Below are 22,119 nucleotides of genomic sequence, written 5' to 3'. Positions count from 1 at the left end.
AGCACTCGGGCTTTATGTGTCCTCACACCTCCAACCAGCACAGCGAGGAAAGGTGGCCCAGCCTGGAGGACGCAGAGAGCTCTGGCACTCAGCTCTGACAGTCTGCCTGGCCAACACTTGTCAAATTTACTTTCTGCCTGGAGAAAGTGAAGCTGACAAAAACCTTCCAGGTGAGGAGCCTAGAGACCTGTCAGTTTGATTGTTCCCACTGGAAAAATGGAATATTTGTTCACAAAATAAATAAAAAAATCAATTTTGCAAGAAGGGCATGTTCTATCAGAAAATCCTTCTGACTGAACATTCCCAACTAGCTTCACTGATTATGGAGGCAGCATAAAAGGACTGCAAAATATTCAATGAGAGTCCATGGCTGTGAATTTAAGGTATTGTTTAAATACTGCTAGTATTTCATACCTTTATAATGGTCTATGTGTTTATTCTGCCCCTTATTTTTAAATTTAACACACTCCACAGCATGTGTGAATACAGCCCTCTGTCTCCCACTTAAAGGTGTGACTGGCTGTGGAAACAGTATGATTTGGACAAAGAAATTCCAATTTAAGTAGGATCAGGAGGCCAGAAGAGGACCCACTGCCAAGCAGATGCTGAGGAGGACTCTTGAAGACCTTGCAGAGACTAAACTTCTGCAAATGGAAACATGAAGCCCTATCACAATAGTGTCTAAGAAAAAAGACTAATGTCTAAGAGAAGAGTGTGCACAAGAGTTTCTATGCAAAGGTGTCTGGTTAATGCACAACATAAATTATGGCCTGTTCAAGGCTTCTGTGCTGTACACCCTCAAACATACAAGTTACTGCAATCATAAGAATAGGCTGAGTGACTTCAATGAGTGGAATATTGCTGCTCACCTAAGCATGAGCTTGAGGAGATTATTAAAAAAAAAAGGTTTTTTCCACTTTAACGGACTGATTTTTTTTTTTAAGTGATGCATTTGGATCATCTGGTTAAGAAAATGTGGTGTTTCTATGTTAAGCATTCACAAATATTCTCTTTTTTTTTTTTTTAATACTCTTTCTTTTACATAAAATCTGGAGTAAATTATGTCAGAAAACCTATTTCTACTTTACAGTTATACTTTACAAAATTCTACTTTGCAGCACTGCAACCAAAGATAAACTAAGACCCTATTTACTACAAGAAAACATGGAAGAAGACTTTATGTCTTAGACAGGTACACAAAATGCTCATGGTTTTTAAGGCGCGTGTCCTTGACTGCATAATTAACCCAGCAACAATCAATGAAAAAAGAACGCACACATTGCCAACACAAAAACCATAGTGACTTTAGGTACTTAATGTAAGCAAGCAAGAGCAGAATCCTGCTCCCAATGGAGTCAATGGATTTTTACACGATTAGATTCTTAATTCCAACAGAGCTGCATGAGCAAGAATGGCATGACGCACTTTGAGCTGTCTTGATGACATTAGTAGTCATTCCTGTGGAGATGGTGTATACATATATTTTTTTGTATACGTATACACACACACGCACATATATATGTGCGTGTGTCTGTACTTGCACAAAGAATCCTTTTGGTGAAAAAACATAGGAATTTATTCTTATTTCCTCAAATATTTGCTAAGATACAAACCTAACCTGAAAACTCTCAGGGAGCTCTTTGATTTAGATATTCCAAGTATATGGTTTGGATGGGTTTAACGGGAAATTTTTGGTTTATAGTATGTGGCATTTTAAAAAGATTAAAGCTTCCCACAACAGTTTTATTAAGAAAATAACCAGTGGCAACTGTTAAGCTACTTTTTAATGTTTCCCATAATAATGTCATTAAAGCAATATTTAATTAAAAACCAGCTAGTGTATGATGATAAAACATTATTTTCAATACTGAATTTAGATGATTATTTTTCCAAGGCTTTTTTTTTAGTGTGAAGGCAGTATTATGCAGGGTGCTACTCTACTGGTTTTCATGCAAAAGAATTCTTTTTTTTTTTTTTTTTCACTTTAGAAGGCTGATTTTTTGAAGTGCTGCATTTGGATTATCCAGTTAAGAAAATGTGGAGTTTATATGTTAAACATTCACAAATATTTTCTTTTGCTTTTAATAGTCTTTAAAAACTAATATAGTCTTTTAAACTAATCTGTTTAGCAACAGACCTGAAGATTCGTGGCTGTGGAAGGAAACTCCTCGTATTCAGGACAATGTATTTAGCGTCTTTCAGGCCTATAAAATGATAATACTGCTAGCCATTGTTGTTGTTGTTTGTTATGTTTTATTGCATTTCACACACCCTCATGAGCCTATTCTGACAGTTATGTACTGCTGGAAGTCTATCTTTGGAGAGGCTTGTATTCTAAATAGGACAATAAATGAAATCAACATACAGGGAATATGAACAGAGGAATAACATATAGAAAACTAAATTCGTAGCCTCAGTGTTATGTTGCTCACGTGAGACAGAAAAATTGAGTGCGGACTTTTATTTTCCAGAACTTTTCTGGATTTTGCATAAAGTAGCAATTGTCTAAAGTCTGTAAACATCCTGGGGATGAAACAAGTTTTCTTAACGTTTGCTTGTGAATGTCCTCTCGCTCTCTCCTTTGTCAGGACAAGGGTGTCCCCTCCTGTTCTTCACTTTTCTGTACAAACACAGCCTTTAAGTTTTATTTTTCCTTTTTTTCAGTCTCAGAGAGAGAGGCACATTCCAATACAGGAGACAGCCACACCAAAAAGGGAAGGTCAACACCTAGCAGCCAGCACATACCCAGAGGAACATTTAGTTGACTCCTTTACCTCTGCCTGTGCAGTGAGGTACATTGTAATTGAATTCAAACATAGACATCTATCAAGATGCTTTTCTTAAAAAGCTCTGATGGAATCATGCACAATACCCTTCTCTGAATAATATATTCTTACCCCACAAAGCCTGTCAGTCTTTTCTGGAGAAAGGCAGTTCAGCAGATTTACTTTCAGTTGTACTTTCTACATTCCCCTTCTCATTAGGATAACTAGGAAACATACTTTCATGATTTAGTTTTTCAATAATCTGTATGAGCTATAGATCTATATTTCAGCTTTAGTTTTCTTCATCCTCAATTGACCAGTGTGAAATCTACAATATCACATCTCATTTGTCAGTCTCTGTCCTGTGCTAGAGTTCAAAGACTGGTTTCTGCTGCCTCAGTAGCTATTCACATCTCTGACTGAGATGGTGCAGCTGAAGGCGATGTGATCTACCGAGAGCACGTTACATACACTCTTCTCATTTTATGGCTGTCAGGACTGAAAAACTTTAGCTGCAACTTATCTGTGTATTAAATCACTGGCAGATGCCAATACAAGGTCTGGAAGCTCTGCTGAACTTCCAAGCAGGAGGTCAGCCTGTTTGTGTTCACTGCTTTTTTAGGATTTATTGAAATGTTGTTGCTTCCTCTATTCTCTTTTTTCTTCACCTTAAAAATCATTGAGGAAAAAACCTCAATAGAAAACTACTAGTGTCATCTGGTCTAGCCTGGAAAGAGTGTAACATATAAGCAAAGTGACTGACCACCACATAAAGGTCACAGAATCACAGAATGGTTGAGGTTGGAAAGGACATTTTGAGACCTTCTACTCCATACCCCTCCTGCTCAAGCAGAGTCAACAAAAGCAGGTTGGCCAGCACTCTGTCCCATCATGTTTCCCCAACTCCAAGGATGTCTCCAAGGACAAGGACTCCACAAACTCTCTGGGAAACTTGTTTTAGTGCTTGATCACCCTCACAGTAAACAAAAAAAGTGCTCAAGGGGGATTTTCTGGTTTTTAATTTGTGCCCATTATCTCTTGTCCTATCAGGAGTTACTACTGAGAAGGGTGTGGCTCCCTCTAGTTCATATCCCTCCCAACAGGTATTTACACACATTGGAAGATCCCCCTGAGCCTTCCTTTCTCCAGGCTGAGAAATTCCAGCTTCTCAGACTCTCTTCATGTGAAAGATGCCCGAATCTCTTAATCATTTTGTCGCCCTGTGCTGGACTCGCTCCAGTAATTCCATGTCTTTCTTGCACTGAGGAGCTCAGAACTGGACACAGTGCTCCAGATGCGGCCTCTTCAGTGCTGAACAAAGGGGAAGGTTCACCTCCCTCAACCTGCTAGAAATGTTTCTTCTAATGCATCCCAGGAAGCTGTTGGCTGTTTTTTGCGGTGAGGATGCATTGCTGGCTGATGGTCAGCTTGTTGTCCACCAGGACCTCAATCTGCTTCTCTGCAGAGCTGCCTTTCAGCCAGCTGGCTTCCTGTGTACTGGTGCCTGGGGTTATCTCTCCCCAGATGCAATTATGTACAAAGCAACTAGTGGTTAGCTGACTGTAACTTGGGAATATTCTTAGACTAAATAACTGAGATAATTCAGTTAACATTTTTCTTTGTACACAAGACCAGTAAAACTCCAGCAATTACCAATTCTAGTGTTTTCAGTCACAGATCACAAAGGAGATTCTGGAAATTTCTACTAAGGCTATCATGGTAAAATTCAAATTTCAGATAATTACACAAGAAAGGTACAAAATGTCCTGCTGGAAATTAATATAACTCAAATAACAAAAGTGTTTGTTAGTGCTGCATGTTAAGTGCATCATGAATGTAGGAATAGATCTTTCCTACATCTCCATGGCATTGATCCACAATAACTGTTCTCCTTTTAGATTCAATGCAGGGATTTTTCTTTCTGTTTTGAATACTACTTAACAGTTTTGGTGCTGTTATTACTTGTACTTCTGGAAAAGCAGTTGTGTAGCTGAAATGCAAGTAGGAAGAAAAGACACTTACTCCATTCTTCTCTCATGCTAGTATAGTACTACCGATTTCAGTGGATTTAATCTTGAGCAATTGTAGTTTAAATTAGAGGTAAAAGAAATAATAATCTGTCTAGACTGCGGTAATCTGGGATGTAGTGCTTGATGCCCTGAACATAGGCAGGAAAAAGAGCTGCAAGTTGTAAGCTCATTGGAAAAGGCACTGTATCTTCCTTCAGTTTGTGTAGACTTTAATTTGCTTCTAATGGGAGGTTAGGCTATGTAAGGAATGCAGTAGTGGGCTCTAAATCACCTTTCAAAAAGTCTGTTGACTGTTGTCCTTAGAGCAGTTGATAATTGACTTCCTTTTCTTCAGGTGGCTTGGTAGTTCAGTGCTGCAGCTATTTATTTGCTTTTCTTTGCAAGAGACAGGAGTCTCTGGCAAGCAGTTCACTGCTGTTCTAGTTCTTTGTGTCTTATTGTTAGCAAAAGTGGCACGACCTTACATAATGTGACACATGATAGAAAAAGTAAAGTGACAAGGCATATCAGACAGGCAGTGCTGCACATGAAATATATGACATATAGCTCATCTGAAACAAACATTGTGCTTAGCAAAGGTAGTACTTTAAAAGGCACTTTACTCTCTACCCTTCAGAGTGTTGATAGATATGTGGGTCATTACAGAGACTGTCCTGAATAATATGAGAAGCCCAATAAATTACTGAAGTTAATGTTTAAATTTAGAAGATTAAAATTAGAGATAAAACCAAACACAAATGTGTTAAGCTGTGTGGTCAGAAGGTGAAAATGGTAGGATTTTTTCCCCATTGACTGTCAGATCAATTGCACAACTAATAGCACAAGACAACAGTTGCTGTCAATTACAAATTACACAAGTGAGATTTCATTAATTTGGGTCATTGTGATTGGAAACCACTTACAAAACCTGGAGTTCTGTGTAAAGAATCACACTGGAAATTGTACCATATATTGCATTATACAATTGGTAACCACAGTTCAAGTGTGTTCAAAGTTTTTTATCATATATTTGCAAACATGTTGTAGTCTAAGTTTTTAGAATAAATACAATAGACAAATAAATGAAGTACAATAAATAGATTAACTAATATTACATGAGAGCATGCTCCAGTGATCAACATTTTATGCTACTGAGCAGAAACTCCCATGCTTGAGAATAATGCTAAAACAGAGGAATTACACAGATTCTTTCGTATCACTTTATCTATATGTGACTATCTTTTTCTATAGAGTGGCAAGAACTTTCTAATAATGAATATATGGAAATTCAAAACACGCTTGACTATTGAAAATGACATATTATTTATTCTTGCTTTATGGGCAGGTGAACCGGGATTCAAGAAGACTGAATAAACTGCAGAAGATTGCATAGAGAATAGACAACCAAGTCCAGCACGCTTCATCCATGCTGGTCTCCACTTAAATCAGATCACAGGGAAGAAATCAAGGACAGATATGTTGAGCAGGCAAGAGGGCTGTGTGGACTCCTTATGTATTTTGGACATCTGCTTTGTATCTTTTAAGGCTGTGGGCAAATGGGTTGGCTAATGAGGTTAAGATGGCCTGAGGTTAAGTAAACTGAACAGGGCATGGAAAAATATTGGACACGGCATGTGCTGCAATGGATGGCTATAAACTCTTCAGACGCAGTAGGCAAGGAATGAGAGGCAGTGGGGTAGCCCTGTATGTTAGGGAGCGTTTTAATTGTCTAGAGTTTAATGATGGTGACTGTAAAGTTGAGTGTTTATGGGTAAACAGGGAGAAGGACAACAAGACAGATACTACGGTGCCAGTTTGTTATATATCCGCCAACCAGGATGAAGAGGCAGACAAAATATTCTATAAACAGCTGGGAGAAGTCTCACAATTACTAGCCATTGTTCTCATGGGAGACTTCATCTTACCAGATGCCTGCTGGAAAAACAACAGGCAGAGAGGAAAGCGTCCAGGAGGTTCCTGGAGTGTGAGGAAGATAACTTCCTGACACAGCTGGTGAGTGAGACAGCTAGGGAATGCACCCCGTTGGACCTGTTGTTCACAAAAAGAGAAGGACTTGTGGGTGATGTGATGGTTGGAGGCCTTCTTGGGAATAATGATCACAAAATGATAGAGTTTTCGATTCTTGGAGAAGGAGGGGAGTCAACAGAACTGCCACCTTGGACTTTTGGAGCACAGACTTTGGCTTGTTTAGGAGACCAGTTGACAGAGTCCCCTGGGAGGCAGCCCTGAAGGACAAAGGAGTCCAGGAAGGCTGGGCATGCTTCAAAAAGGAAATCCTAAAGACGCAGGGGCTGGCTGTCACTGTGTGCCGAAAAATGAGCTGACTGGGAAGAAAACAGGCCTGGAACTGAGGAAAAATGAGAGTTTATGTATTTTGGAAGAAGGGGCAGGCCACTCAGGCAGACTACAAGGATGTCTTGAGGTTATGTAGGGGAAAATTAGAAGGGCCAAAGTGCAGCTGGAACTTAGTCTGGCTACTGCCATAAAAAACGATTAAAAATATTTCTAGAAATACATTAGCCACAAAAGGCAGGCTAAGGAGAATCTCCAGCCTTTATTGGATGTGGGGGGAAACAGTGACAAAAGATGAGGAAAAGGCTGAGGCACTTAATGCCTTCTCAAAAGGCTTAAGTGATAAGAAAAGGGACAACACAATATGCAAATTGTGTGAGCAATATCATCTGGGGATCCCTGCAGGGGAGCCCTATACTTGATCACTGCAGCATAAATCAGGACAATAAATCAAATCCAGTTTTCTGGCAATGCCATGCAAATCAAACCTGCTTCTGCCATCAGGAGGACTTGGGAGATCCTTATCAAGCTGGGTGCTTTCCATGGGTTTTAGGCCAACACCCAAACGGATGAATCCAACATCTTACTGCCACTATGTTATGGCTTACTCCAGGCCGACAGAAGCAGCTCTGCCCGTCACCTCCTAACAGTATCACCAGCTTTATCCAGAAGTATGTCTGCATCCGACGTCCACTGCAGGCACAGCTGATGCCATGTGAGATCAGCACTGTGCATAAAGATAGCTGAAGGCTGTGGCGTTCAACAAACTCTTTTCCTGGATTCCTATTAATTTTCTTACAGGAGAAGTATTTTTTTTATTATTTTTTAATTTTGCATATCCCCACAGCTGCTCATTATATTAATTTTTATTTTTTCTTCTCAGGTGAAAAGTCCTTTATTTCATATCTTTCTTTCAGGTTAGACTCCTTTGCTTCCCATAAACCCTTCTATGCTTCCTTTTTGTTTACAGTTTTCCAACGTGTACTTGATTATAAATTCTCTTGTTTAGGCCTCTTTTATTCTACCAAAACACACCTCTACTCACAAATCAGTCTTTTCGTCTGTGGTCATTTCCAGTGTGCTTTTCCATTTTCATACCTTGTAAAAACCCATAAAGTGAGGTCGGTGGTTTCTCATTGCTTCACTGCAAATGGTTTTTTATTACTCTGGATGAGACATTGGCCTGGATTTGGGAGATATGGGTATGAATTCTGGCTGTAAATGAAAGCTATGGTGCTAATGTTTTTCTCAAGATACTAACTTCTGGCTTGCCTGCTGCTTTCAACCATATCGGGCATATCAGCTTGCCTCCTGACCTCGGTTTCCCTCCCTTGTTTGGAGAAAGGATATGAACCTTTCTTTGAGGAATGTTTTTGTTACTTAAGAGGTAAGAATAAGATGAGAACAATTCAGGTAATGTTATATGTTGCTATATTTATTGCTATTCAATTTTTCCATTATGACAATGGACAAGATTTGGGAAAAAAAAAAGAGGGGGGGGGCTCTTTATGAGTTAATATTTGACAGTTCCTAATCAAATGAGACCTCATCAGGGAGGCTTTTGTCAGATGCCAGCACTGCTTAGATAATGTTTCAAAATGCAAACATTTTAGAAGAGGGATTATCCAGAGAAATCATTCTAGTTGGATTAAAAGATTTACAAAGGAAGAAAATTGGACAGGAAGAAACACATGAAGCTATTATTTTCTTTTCAAATGTGTTGCTGCTATCATCAGTTTGGCAAACTCCTGTGGATCATATCCTGAGCACAGAACTGTACTCCAAACACCTGTACTATTAGAGAGGACAGGATTCAGTCTTCTGCATGATATACCTTTTTGGGTTATTTGTTATTTCTTTCCATGGTTTTAAATGGTAAAATTTCACTGATTTAAGGGAAGATGCTTCTGGTTTACTACAAAAAAGTGAGCATAGAATCGGACTTTTGACTTACAGTCCTCACTTTTGCTCAAGAAAATATGTACTCAGCAAGAATGCATAATATTTTCTTGTCTCTATACCAGAAAAAGAGGTATTTTGATATGTAACAGACTGTATTGCCATTTTTATGAATAACTTGATATAGTTGTCCAATTCTAATATTATGAGTTGTTTCTTTTTTTTATGTGTATGCTCTTTCTTTCCCTTCTTTAGTTTTTAAATACTCTTTTGAAGATGATTTTGCATAATTTTGTTCTGTTTGTTGTAGAATCAACAGAGTTAAGAAAAAAAAGATAAAAATAGAAAGCAAGAATATAGTTTTCAAATAGTATAGAAAGGTAATTAAACCTTACTGCCTTAAATCATAACTGTAGGTCATCTCTCTAAGCTAAATTCTCAACAAACAACAGCAAAAGGAGAGAGCCATATCTGTTTCATTTTTACATACTCAAGGCATAAGAGTTGTGAGTGGACAGTCCTTACCGGAACACAATATTGATTATAGCATCTGTTTTCACACAAGTTCTGCACTTCTCTGAAGAACTCATTTCCCTGCATGTTAATTCAGATGCAATGGCCTCCAGGAACACACTAAAAAGAGATACATTTCCAGTTTGAATGTACAATAGTGTGGGTAGCTTTGGACTTAGCTTCATCCGCTCTTGACATAAGTGTCAAACTGAAGCACAATCTCTCTTCTGGAATCTTAGGAACCAGGGGTCATACAGCCTGACAGCTGGCAGCCTGATTCACTGTCTCAGAAGTCATTGTGGAGTGGTGGTTTTTATTCTTCTTTCTTTTTATACTGCTCCCTTCTTGCATCTTTTTTTCTTAGCTATATGCTATTTTGTCATTTGAAAACTGAATGACACATTAATTTCAAGCACTAATGGGAAACTTTCAGCTTGAAATCTACTCAGTTTAAAGGAAGTTAAATGCAGTTTCTGCCAGTGCATTTAACTTGAGACATCTTGCCAGTGTTATATTTTTGCATTCACATTTTCCTATCTTTGAACCATATTTCTTTTTCTCTATTGCTGTGTGAAAGACAAAGTCACTGGAGGATGATGGTGACAGAATGAATGACTATACAAAAGGTACCCATAGAATTGTCTCTGTGCCATAAAGAGTAAGTTGAAAATTTTTCCCATTTTTTCTTTTCCAGAAGAACTTCACATAACATAAAAATAGATATTTATTTTCTAATAACACCCACTGTTCTTGAAAAGATTTGTTACAAAATTAAAATCAAACTTTGTTTTTTTTAACAAAAACTCTCACAGTTGCAACAGAAAATATCTGATCAGCCTTGGTACAAAGCGTCCTTGCCAAGTATACGGAGAGAAAGAAAGGCAGAATTCCTAGCCCTTCCAATGCCTGGTAGTAAAAGGTATTACTTCTTATAACAGCGGTTAAAACATTTTTGGAATGAAGTATGATTTTTGTATCTCTTTAATTAATTAAGCATGGCATATTACCTCTGGCTGGATAGTGCTGGCTGCAGCTGAAAGCAAATGGCAGTTCCTACTGTCTGAGGAGTATTCCTACTATTTACATGGTTTTAAAGCTATGAGACATTCTGCTTTTTCAGTGCAGAGAATTCAGAGCCACTACCCAAGCACTAACCCAAAGTACGCTTCACAGATTAATACTTCTTTTGGGGATTCATTTAACCCAAAGATCACTCACTACTCACAGACACACAGGCTTTTTCTTGCTCGTTCTAACTTGATTTCTAATGTGGTCATAAAGTTGCCTCTGCAAACATGAAAGAATACTGCAGAGGTAGTTGATAGTCATTATCTTTACCATAGGTAACAGAACGAAGGTTATACGTCTGCTAACAAACACAAAGACTTATTTTTTTAATTTTTTTTTATTATTTTTAGGAGACAACGCTTATGGAATCCATGATGAGATTTCACTGCATTGGACACTTCCTGGCAAGTTGAACTTGCTCCCTGCAGCTCTCTGTTCTTTTAAAACTAACCTATGCGAGTTAAAAGATATCAATGTAACTCTTCAAATGTAACCAAAACTCTTTTTTTTTTTTTCTCAGATTTTCTTGAATTCAAACTAGGTTGAACTTCCCCACAATAAAGCACAGCTCCTTTCTAAGGTTTGTCTACCTATCCAGTATAGATACAGAGATTGTAGGACCATGGATCACTTGCCAGTTTAAGCCCCAAAGCATCAGATGATTATATGTATGAAGGGAAAATAAGTTAACAGAAAGAAGTGTATTTGCATAAGTTAGTAGCAACATCAGTCCTAAAGCTAGTGACCTCAAGACATGTTGCAATAAATTAGTAATTCTTGTAGTTTCTCCACTTTTTTTGTTTTTCTATTTCAGACACATCAGGAATTTTCTGTCCTACTTCATTTTCCCTCTGAGAATGAAGAGAGCATGCTGACTTTAACTACAAAGACTCAGATCATATGCAATTTGCTTGTCAACAACGATGCCCTTCAACTAACAAGTACTCTAACATATTTAGGTGATTCATTCCTTACTTGAAAATAAAAATTTAATGCAGAAAGATGTGGTGAATTTAGGTAGCTTTATTTTCACTAGCTTACCTCTAGACCTCTTGCTGCTTTGGCTTTCTTGCTTTTTAAATATATCCAGCCACTACTTACCATATATCAGTAGCTATCTCATTATCAAAGCTTTACTGGCTCAGGGAAATGATACTGTGCGTTTACTTTATTTTCTTGATTCCTCTGATAATGAGCATAGGCAAAAACAACTGATTCTTGCTTTTCATATTTTTCCAACTGGACTGAGGAAGCTATAGCAGACTCTGAAAATTGAATCTTTGTCAAGTCAAAATTTGTGTTGATTCATGGGACATTCCTTATGACCAACTTAAATTTAGAGTGGCTTTCACAGAAGAACCTGGAGTAGGTGGCTAAATAAAGGGCCTGATGTTAAGGAAAGGCACAGATCTGTCTCAATGGATCACATCAGTAGACAATGTGCTCTCTGTCAGGAGGTGATGAGAAAATGGGAGAAACATTACAAAATTTAGACAGCAACTGTCTCCTCAAAGACAGGGATAGATACACTACGAGCTATAAAAGTTTTCAAAATTGTCAGCACTTCTAATTTGAGAAAATTATGACTTTTAGTCCACAATTGTCTTTTTTCAATTGCATTTTGAAATGTTTGCTAAAGCTAATAAGACAACTTTCCCCAGACACAGAGAAGAAAAAGTCCACAAAATTAAACATTCAAATAATGGATAGAGAATGCTTTTCAGACAACTGCATTTTTCAAGATTTTGGATTTTCTTTCAAATTTTCATTTGATTTTTCAAAAGTCCTAATGAAGAAAAAATAGTATTTTCTACATAGTTTGACTCTGCTGTCTTATTTTTTGTCCCATCTTCCTTAGTTTGACCTATTCCTATTTCTTTTAATTGCCCAGATTTTTACATCAAAATTTGTGTTCTAACCAGTTGGGAGCAAGCCTTACTTTGGTGAAACGACTTGGTTAATTTCAAACTAGATAATCCAAAATTAGCAGTGAATCTGAGTTTCTTAGGATTCCCAAATATGTGCAAAGCTTATTGAAAAAACAAACAAACAAACAAACAAAGAAGACTCATAATCTTCTCAGCCTGCTTAGAGTGAGAATGTCAGGAAAACAGCTTATATTTTGGTCTGGGTTACCAGCTGGGTCATAGAATTCTGGAGTTCTGAAATAAGGGAAGATACATTCTCAGCAAAATATTAGAATCTTTAATATTAATTGTATCTGCTCAGGGCACAGGTATTATTTGGCCAGACCCAACAATATCTTTCTGCCCAGCAGTTCTGTGGCTGCTTTTGCTCTTAGAGCTCTAATGGCCAGAGGTGTGGTGGACATTACACAGCAGCCATCTTCACTCTGCCTGAGAACGCCATCACGTCCACCAAATTTGTACAGCAGTTGGTTCTGAAAGGAGTGGGACAACTCTATTTAACCAATTGAAAGATTTCTTCTGTTTGCTGAACACCATCTGTTTTTAACTGTGCTTTGACTTTTTTAAGAAGTACTGTTTTGCTGTAACTCCAGGCTTTCTATGAATCAGGTATACATGTCCATCTTCACATGTCATTGGGACCTTTTTTTCTTTACTACATTGATCCACCCCTTGATCATTTAATCTTTTTCTGTTTTTACCACAGGGCCTTTCAAAATAATATGTTGCTGACATTTTAGGTCTGAGTATCTGTTTCTAGCAAGAGCTTTTTTTCTGTTAGCCATTCCTAAAGAAAGCCAATCCACAGTCTTTTACAGAAGGAAAGTAGGTTGCAAGAGTAGTGAGAAAGGCAAAAAGGCAGATGCTTTGTTAATATCATTTAACATTTTCCTTATTGACAGAGATCAAGATTATCGTATACTGTTTGATTTTCTGCAGAGGCCAAAGACCATCCAAATTCCCCTTTGAACGACTTCCTGGTGTTAAGCTCGACCAGCTGCAGGGCTGAGGGTTTTAAAGATAGTTTCTCATTCCCATCTGTGTATAATGTTGGTTTTATGCTTACATCTGCTTCAGATAATTTTTTTTTTTACCGTTTATTTTTATGGACTGAACATCGTTAGATACATAGTCTTCTTCCTGAAAGTCCGTCTACCTTTTCCCAACAAGGCCAGGGTTGGTCTCTGGTCCATCAGCCATCAGCCATGTTATATTAGACTCTGTCACACCATTCACTAGCCATTGTGTCTTCCACTTTTTGTCATTCTCCTGCCAACAAAGGAAAAAAAACATGTGAGAGAGACACACCAGAGGCAGCAGGGCTGCAGAGGAGAGGGAATTCAAAAGTGGGAGCAACCTTAAAGATCGTACTGCTTGCATGAAAGTGGTATGTAAGTGTAGAATATTGTACTATATTTCTTCATTTAAAGTCTCTCCTATGCTAAAAATGACCTGCTTGTTATTCTCCTGCAGACACAGGAGCCCAGCAGTACAGATTTCAGTGCTGGTACAGTCTGTGTTTGTGATGCTGTGTATGGGACTAGACAGAACAGTCAAATCAATGGAAAGGTTCATGCTGACTTCTGTCTCGTACTATTTCCAAATGCAGAATTAAGAAAAACTTGCCTGCTTTACCCTATTTCCAACACTATTCATTATTTTTATGTTATTAATGCTTTTTTATGATCTGTCAATTCTGTAGCCTCTGGAAAAATCTTTCATTTATACTCTAAGTTCAATGCTAGAGACTCAGGAGCACTTACAGCAATGAAGATTATAGATTAACAAATAATATAATTTTAATGTTATTTTTGGTTTAATCCAAATTATGGAGCTTTTGTCAGTTTCAAGTCTTGACGAAACATAATTAATGTGAAAAATGCGAGTCCAGCTTCAGTCTCCCTAGGATTTCTAATTGAAAAGCTGACTCATGCACTACGTTGGTGCATTTACAGTAAGACAAATCAAGACTAATTAAATTGATACTGGTTTACATACTTGCAAGTTTACAACTGTGTAAGTGAGAGCAAAAACTTGACCAGACCCTTAATGTACTTCAATTTATGTAAGCCATGCCACATACTTATAGATCTCTCTTTCTAAGTAATTTTAGTGATAGTGTATTGCAACAGCACGATTTTCCTACAAAAGCCATAAATGTTCTTAAATTGACATTGAGGAGTGTTTCTAAAATAAAGAGGGAAGATTATGCCATTCTGAATTCAGTGTTGCTTTAGTTAAAAGTTAGAAGTGCATCACCAGCAGTCACACTGAGGGAGTTGTTGCATGTAGGTGCCTTGGCCTTTTTTAGCACTAAGGGCTGCTATGCTGCCTGTTTGCCTGTAGCAGCTGTGCACCCCTTCACACAAGCTGCCATGGCAGTGCTGTCCCAGAGCCTCTGTGGAAGCATTTTCCCCTTGTTCTGCCATTGTTCTCCTGCCATTTTCCTCATGTCATTATTCTCATGGCCTTGTGCCTGCATGCAATAATATTGCTGTTATCGGAAGTGTTTGCTGCCAGTGTGAGAATCATCCCTTCTTTACCTTCTTGTCGTCCACTTTCGTTGTAGCTTTTGAGTTACCATAGGGACCCTACTAACACAGAATCATAAAGCTTAGCAGCCATTCAGCATGTAGCCCCTGTTGCTGATCAGAGTGTGCTTCAGCGTCGTAAATGGGAATAATCAATGGAGGGCTGATGGAAACTATACTGTAACTGGGTCAAGATATTATGGGGACACCCACTGCACTGGATAGGAATCCAGGGGAGGCTGCTCATACAGGCAACTGCATTGCTTCTCCTCCTCTCTCTCTCTCTCCCATTTTTTGATATTTTATTTTATCTAGAAGTAAATTTCAACCTTGGAGCTGATGAATGATGTCACGTATGGAGCCTCTTAATAAATTTTCGTGAGTGTGAACTTGTCTCAACCTAATTTGTGCAAAAGAGGCACTATAAAGCAAAAAGACTGAAAATAATAGCATACCCAGTAGGACCATACCTATGCTAAGTAACACAGAACAGCCTGGGACTGTTTCCTGGCCTTGAGGTCAACTGTCAGGAGTGATCAGTGTCCACATAGCTACTTCCACCCGATCAGCACGGGTGCATCTGTTCTTCCTGCTGGGAACAGCCCTGGTGTGAGCTAACAGTAACTCAGACACCCTTGAGTCCATTGGACGGTGATTCAGCTGTCTGTGCAGGGGCCATCAAGGACTTGCTTCAGTCATACACATGCTCACCTGGTGCCAGCTGCCTATAGAGTCTGAGACACCCTAACGGGGTGGGCAGAGATCACAGAGGGCCTGTGCAAGACACCATCGTGGGCCAGGAAGGTCATCTCGAAGTTTCACAAATTACACCTGTTATCTACATGCGAGCAATAGTACTGGGCACTCATAGCTGGTCAAAAGTAATTCTTTAGATCTCCACTGACTGCACTAGGAGCTTAGAAACCTATACTGTGATTCAGTTACCAGAATAGACAGTCCGTGTCAGGCTAGTTTTGTTGTGGGGTATTCAAGAGATCTCCAGAGATGTGACAGCTATCATAAAGGACCTACAAGAGGTCTGATCCTGCTGGAGAAGTAGAAGAGAACACACCATCAGGTAGTTAAATGATACTAGACTTTTTAGGTAACTAAACTTTCAAGTGATGGGCAAACACTTAAATTGAAGTGCCTTAATCTTGCTTGAATCCTGCCTTTGGGCACTATGATGACTGACTGCAAAAGCCTTTAAATATTAGGAGTGCTTTCTGGCATTCTACATGATAAGATGCTACTCTTCATGAGCAATACTGGTAAAAATGGCTCTACATTCAAACAAAACAAAACAAAACAGAGAAGTTGTACATTTATTAGCAAGCTGAAGTTAGATAAAGTCTGTCTGTGATAGACTTCCATCTACTGTAATATTTCATCCTATGTACTAACTTCATGTCATGAGCACATGAATAAAGGTATTACAGTCTAAACAAACAAAGCAAGAAAGGCTTTCTAAAACATCTTTATCTTTCAATAGTTCTTGATAGTTTGTTCCATTAAGCTTCGCCGTTAAATTAAAATAATCTGCCTGATAGTAGAACTCATACCTAGGGATATTATTGCACACCTTAAAAACCTAACAATATAGCTGATAGCAGATCAATAATTTCATAATTACTTTTTGCCCAGAATGCTCTAATAGCTTAATACTAGGAGTAAACTACACACATGCCTTCACTATGCTTTTTATTTAACAACAGGGATATCAGAGAATGTTTATTGTATTCTCATATGCAAGGTTGTTGAAAGAGATTGAAAGATGAAGGAAGAGGAGATCATGAGAAATGAGGAGGATTATAAAAGACTTAGAAATAAGCTTCAATTTCATTGAAACAGGTACCTATATTGTTTGGCTTTAAGGAATTTTTAAACCCTTATCTTAAGGATCCTTGTCACTGCAAAATGAACTGATGTTACAATGATTCAATACTGTGCATGATGTTTCTGAGCTCAAGTGCTCTGCATTTGTTCTCTGTGTCACGCAGGGATGAGAGATAATAGGCAGCTACTGAGAGACCTGAGCATCCTCTTGGAGGTGTCCTAGTGAAAGTTTTCTGAACTTTCTTTTTGGAGCTTTGAGCAAAATAAAACATGAAACAGTAAAGAGTGGGAAATGGAGAAGCTGGAAATATAAAGACTTAGAAGCCATGAAAGTGAAACAGAGGAAAGAGAAGCTTGAAGAAGTCAATGGTAATGAGATGAATGGAAGGTATGCAGGTTCTGAAAAACCACTGTTTACCCTAGGAAAAACACAGGGTAATTTCACGCTAAGGAGGCTGTTATGCTGCTAATTTTTTGGAGGGTGCACCTAGCTACGTTTGGTGCAGCTCCAGAACTATGATACTTTACGGTTCTGCTTCAGCTCCCTATTCTCAAATCAGAGTCACATCAGTAGATTAGTTTCATTCCCATTCCCATTTCATTTCCCTTGGTACCCTTTGGTGAACTCCAGTGATTATGAGGATAAGGGATTATTTACACGCTCTAGATCCAGGCAGAGATCAGTCTTTGCAAACATTTATTTTATGGTCTGCAAATTCATTGCCTTTTGTGACTTGCATTAACCCAAGCAGTGATTAGCAGTCATGTTATTAACCTATTATATAATCTATTATATAGATAATATCAGCCTGGATGGTACCTAAAAGCTTCAGGCTCGTTTAGCATGCTATTTTTTTTTTTTTTTTGCTCTTTTTTCCTAGTAATGTATTAAAGGTGTTTACAGGATTTTAAGAATGTCATTAGATTAATCAGTGAAAAAAAGTTTGCTGGTTTGGTGATTGCTTACTGAAGTTAAGGGAAATATTTCCATCCAGCATTTCTTTCTGATTTGTAAAAATAAAAATTTTTCTACTGAAAACTTGATCAGATAGGGAGCTACTTTTAATTAGGTAGATAGGTTAGGAAGCAGGTAAATAGGGAAATCTAACAAGAAACAATACACAATAGAAGACTATCTTGGTATTAATGGATTATGGTCTTGTTTAATCATTTCTGACAGACAGGAACGTTTACTGAGAAACCATGTTATTACAAGTCACAAACCTTTGTGGGTAGTAAAATTTTCAGTCTGAATCAAAGTATTTTCTCATGTTTATGACCTATTCTGGAGAACAGCAACTAAGTTTATGAATGATCTATAAACTATTCTTAGAAACAAATTTTATCAGGTGGTCATTCTGACAGAGTATGGAAAATATAAACAAGCAGTTCAGAACTGGTCAGGAATAGAATATAGGATTCTGTCTATTTTTCCTCTCTCTTTTCTCTCAATTTCATTATTTGATTTTTTTATAGCAGCTTTGTTTGCTTTAAAAAATACAGAAAGAGCTGTGGAGGAAAGACTCTTGAAAATGTCATCCATGTTTTGAAAAGGGGAAACTTTACATTTTCATTTTCAAAATCTAAACTTTAAAAGGAACATAGTCTGCTGTGTAAGGCAGAAAATGTTAAAAGCAGACAAAAGAAATAACCTTAAACACTACCGAATTCCAGTTTGCATTTGAACCTCTGCCTCAGGCTTTCATTTTATATTTAATACTCTTTCCTGGGTCTAATTTCTCCAAAGAAACAGTGATGAAAGCTAAAGAAAGAGACCCTATAACAGTAAAAAAATCTGCTTGTAGTTATATCTACTCATTAAATAAAACCCTCTCTATGAAGTTAATTTGTTGTGAACTGAAGAAACAAGATGTTTCACATCCAGAACATTCTCAGAGGTTACTGGTGGGTAACATCAATGAGAGTCTCCTGACCAACTTGTCCTTCACTCCACTTGCATTTTCTCTCCAGCTTTCCATATGCATGCACAATGATCGCAGTAGACTGGAGTAGGTGGTGCAAATTGACTGTCCTTATTCTTTTCCCAGGTTTGTATCCCATCTCTGGAGGCAAAGTAGCTATGCGTGGTCCATTAAGAGGTTCTGTTGCTGCTGTGGAGGAACACTTAAAACACATTTTGATACCCAAGTTATTGGAGACACCTACACTTTCATATAGTCTGTATGGGGCAATAAACCTTTATGTCTTCAAGGTGAAGCAGAAATCCTGATTTATATTTCTCATCCTGCAGCTACTTTTCCACTTCTGAGTAAGTTCTGACTTTGCTTATCTCTCCATAAAATGGATTATGACAGGAATTTCTTGTCATCAAGGCATGTTATGTGCCTAATTAACTTATATTTGTAATGTCTTTTTATGGCACTTGTATGAAAAGCCTTACATTGCTGTTGTAATGAGTTCACTGTCTTCCTATCAACTGCAAATGAAGCAATGGCTGTTTTAATACTGAAGCATATTTCTACTTTTAATTATGGGCTAGATTATTATCAGTCTCAGCCCAGCTTGAAGGTACTCTCTTCTTTGCAATATCCATTTCTCAGGTTTGTGCTGTTAGGTTCAGCTAATTTATTTTTGTAATTGGAAAGGAAGTAAGTTTGAGAAGGCATCACTGTGCTTCATCTTGCCCATCAGGACTGAATAGCTCGTGGTCATTTGAATGTGTTAAGTATCCCAAAGTGCAGTCAGGAAAAGCAATGTAAAATGTAAATTGCATTGCACTGAAAATGTAGCAGCTGTTAGTAAGAGTGAAGACCAGGAAGGAAAGGCAGGTGAGCCTCAGCTCAAGGGCTGTGCTTAGTGCCATAGATCTCTCAAACAAGGCACAAATCCATTTCTGACTTCTACTATTTACAACACCTTATTACTTTGGTATTATTTGGAAGTTAATTACAGGGCCCATCAGCTCTTTTAGCTTAACAATATTTCAGTGAAAAGTATTCAGGCATTATATGACTAGTTGCAAGGGAGATTATCAAAAAGTCAGAGAAGTGTAATAATCAAGGGATTTCTTTATTAACAAAGAACTTGATGAAAAACAAATTAGTTAACACTACATTGAGTTGAAATCCTGCTGATGGCAAATTTCAAAATTAATCTGAAAAAAACAAGCTCAGAAGACATTTTAAAGTTTAACATAACACCAAAATCATGCAGACAATTTATAAAAATCTAGATCTCCAACTCAGCTTTCTAGGCATGCAGATGACCCTCATTGGTATAGCATCTGAATACTTCTGTCATGCTATTTTAAAAATCATTAGATTTTTCAATCTAACACAGAAACCATTATGTTTAAAATTAAAAACTCAATTAATTAGTCATATTGAAATACACACCTATCCACAGTTGTGTTAGGTCTTACTATGACTGTTTAGGAATCACATTAGGGAGAAGTTACAGCCTGTGCTTTATCTGTACTTTACCGAGAAGACAAACACAATGTGGCTGTATATACTTCTGGTATGCCAAGAAAAAGGCTGCTAACTATGCTGGGTAATCAATGTGCGGCACACCTAGGTAAAGCAGGCACAATTGGGCTGGTGTTGCCAGGATCACACCTACAGCACACAATTTTCCAGCGTGAACTGAAATCTAACTAGACTCTGTCAGAGCCTTTCACAAAGCAGTAGCTGGAAATTAGCGTATCATCCTTTATCTTTCTGACTATAACACACAATTCAGAGGGACAAATTTTTCCTCAACAGCTAGCAAGGAGCTTGTCTCCACGTCGTTTTCCTCTGGCATCAAGTATTTGTTCCCTTGCCAACTAATGTATATTTCAACCGACAGGGTGTTTGTGGCCTGGATAGCCTGGATAGAGAAGAGTTCACTTCGTGTTAATGTTTGTGTTCGCAAATGAAACATTCACATGATAATGATAATGCAGTATAGGGAAAAATGTTTCGCATTTGGTTTCCTTTATGTAGACTGTTCATGGATTGTATGAAGATTTACAGTGTATGTGTTCAGCATGAAGTCATGCATCAGTGCCAGAGCATTTCCTTGATTCTGCCTATTTTACTTTTCAAATGAGCAGTATAATGCACATATATTTTGCCTCAGGAAAACAAATGCATCCTCACAAACATCAGCAAGGAAGGGAAGTGTATTTTTATCTTAATAATTCTAACCATAAGTGCTAAAACATCACAGCTCAGGTCCCCAAAAGTCACGAGAATAAGAAAAATAATAATACCTTTCAAGTTGCCTTCCTTTTACTTTTCTTTTTTTTGTTGTTGTGTTTGGTTTTTTTTTTACTTTGAGTATTGAAAGACACTTGGGATATATTTTCTAACTTTTTTTTTCAACTATGGAGGTTAGAAACTTGTTTTTTGAAACAAAATATTTCCAATACTTATGTACATATTTCAGTCACAAAGTCATATTTGAGTAGATACATCATTATTTATTTTGACCTTCATACTAAGTTCATGATGGTGGCAAGGGGTTGTAATATTTTTGCAGGCAAAGAAATATGGCACATAATAACCAAGTTAAGGATTTGTAATGAAAACTCTTTTCAGCAGGACACTCAATTCCCTTACAGTCTCTTGGAAATGCCAACTAGAGGTGAGTTCATTTCACCTACTTCAAGTTTGTTGTTTGGGATCTGTAATGTAAGAGATTCATATCACCTAATTCTATCTGTCTTGTAGGTGTCTAGCCTAAGTGAGCTGCTGAATCTCCTCTTAGAGTTAATGGAGAGTGACAGGAACCTCCAGACTGCAATTCATTCCACCTGTCATAGATGCCTATCCTGTGGAAGAGCAAATGTTTTTGCAGCCTCCACTACTTTTACAGGAATCTTCAGACAACTCATTCCCACCCTTATTTTTCTGACAGCTGAGGTTAGGAGTGGGGGATCTCACCACAAAGTCCCTTTCCAAGCACAACTGACCCCACGGGTGAGCTGGGCTCCCAGTCAGAACCTGAACCCAACCCTGAACACCATGTAGCACCTCGGTACTTGGTAGTTTAAATGAATGTAAACTTTTGTGCTTCTATGCATTTGACAGCTTATGAAACAATTTAGTTTGTAATACATTTGCTTAAATGAAAACCTGATTAATTCCACTGTACTGACTTATTAGAACTAATAGGTTTTGTTACATGTGTTGCAATTTAAGCATTGTTAATTATTCAGAGCTGAGTGAATATCACAAAACATTTGTCATGAATATTTGCACACATTTTAAACAAAATTGTCCTTGGCAGTGTTCGCAACAGTTAAATATTT

The sequence above is a fragment of the Leptosomus discolor genome, chromosome 2 (genome assembly GCF_034619465.1).
Source record: "Leptosomus discolor isolate bLepDis1 chromosome 2, bLepDis1.hap2, whole genome shotgun sequence".
Taxonomy (NCBI): Eukaryota; Metazoa; Chordata; class Aves; order Leptosomiformes; family Leptosomidae; genus Leptosomus; species Leptosomus discolor.
The sequence above is the reverse complement of the archived record's forward strand: the minus strand, read 5'-3'. Positions refer to the sequence as shown.